Below are 1,582 nucleotides of genomic sequence, written 5' to 3'. Positions count from 1 at the left end.
TGAACTGAGTCCATCCCACCGGGAGGGAGAATCTTATCTTTGCAGACGCTCTCTAGGCCCTTCTGGGAACGTTTTCATTCATCCTCCCTTTCCCCGTTCGCTTCTTTGCTTCCTCCCTACCTTCCTTTTTTTTCTTTTTGCACACATGTATCGAGCGCCCACTCGGTACCAGGCACCGGGCCAGCCTCCGGTTAAGAGAAAACGACCCCGAACTGCTCCACTGGCCAGCGGCCTGGCCTTGGGCACAAGTTTACTGAACTCCTTTCACGTGGCAGGCACTGTGTTGTGCCCTGAGGAGGGGCTTGGGGGACCAGAGAAAATAAGCAAGGAAAAAACAAACAAAAGTGCCGTGAAGAAAATAAAACAACGTAGTGGGATAGAGGTGAGAGTAGAGCTATTTGAGAAATGCTGCCGTTTTCCGAAATAGCGTTCTATGATAAGAATAAGATTAAGAATACCTTCCTATCTGCTAGTGCTGTGACAATTATGTAAGAAAATACACATAAAGCTTTTAATATCTTACCTTGCCCGCAGTCATTTGCAGTCTTAGCTGTTTGTTGTTAACATCATCAATGCCTTTCTTTGCAGCTTGCTAAAAATGTATAAAAATTTTGCATTGCACTCAGTAATATGTCTCGGCTTAACATAAACAGATGTATAAGCCTCTTACTTAACTATTCATTACCCCATTCCACCTCCACCATCTTCCAGAAGATATGCCAAGTTTATGGAGTGGTTTTCCTATAACCGCAGAATCATAGTAAAACCTAAACTAACAAGCTTGGATGTCTGAAGTGTTGTCTTCTGCTCACATTCTCTGCTTCTGGAGTGGAGGCAAGTCTGAATGACTTAAGGATCTGTATGAAGCTCTCCTGGCCAAATCTGTCCAGCTTCTCAATGGATCTTTCCTTGAATACAAATCTTTAAAAAGTTAAGCAGTTAAAGAAAGGATATGTGTGAAAGTGCTATTGTAGCTGCTTGCATTGGACCTCTAAATTGCTGTATTAGTCTGCTCAGGTCACCATTACAAAATGCTACAGACTGGGTAACTTAAACAACAGAAATTTATTTGTCACAGTTCTGGATGCTGGGAAGTTCAAGATTAAGGTGCCGGCTAAAATAAGTTTCATTATGAGGCCTCTTCTCTGAGGCTGCCAATGGAAGCACCCGGGCTGAGAACCAGGGTTAGGGGGCATCGAGAGCCTCAGCCACGCCCTCCTGAAACCACATGCAGCCCAGCACCCTGACTGAGCTACCACCGGAATCCCCCTGGGTTCCTCTGCTGGAATGATGGGGGTGCCACGGGCTTCAACCATGTCCCCCCCTTCCTCCTCCCACCCTATCTTACTCCCCTTTCCCCTCTCCCCCTACTCCCAACTGCTGCACAACATCTTAGAATGTAAAAAAAATAATAACTTTTAGAAAAATAAATAAATTAAGTTCCTCAGTGTTAATTTGAGAAGTCTCAAATATCTGGTTGTTTACTCTATGACACTACTGGATTCCTATAATAAAGATAAATAATAGCTCATCCTTTTTTTCTGGTTCCAGTTGTGAGATTTTCAATTTCTTTTTTTTTTTT

The sequence above is a fragment of the Galeopterus variegatus genome, unplaced genomic scaffold (assembly GCF_000696425.1).
Source record: "Galeopterus variegatus unplaced genomic scaffold, G_variegatus-3.0.2 Scaffold1934, whole genome shotgun sequence".
Taxonomy (NCBI): Eukaryota; Metazoa; Chordata; class Mammalia; order Dermoptera; family Cynocephalidae; genus Galeopterus; species Galeopterus variegatus.
The sequence above is the reverse complement of the archived record's forward strand: the minus strand, read 5'-3'. Positions refer to the sequence as shown.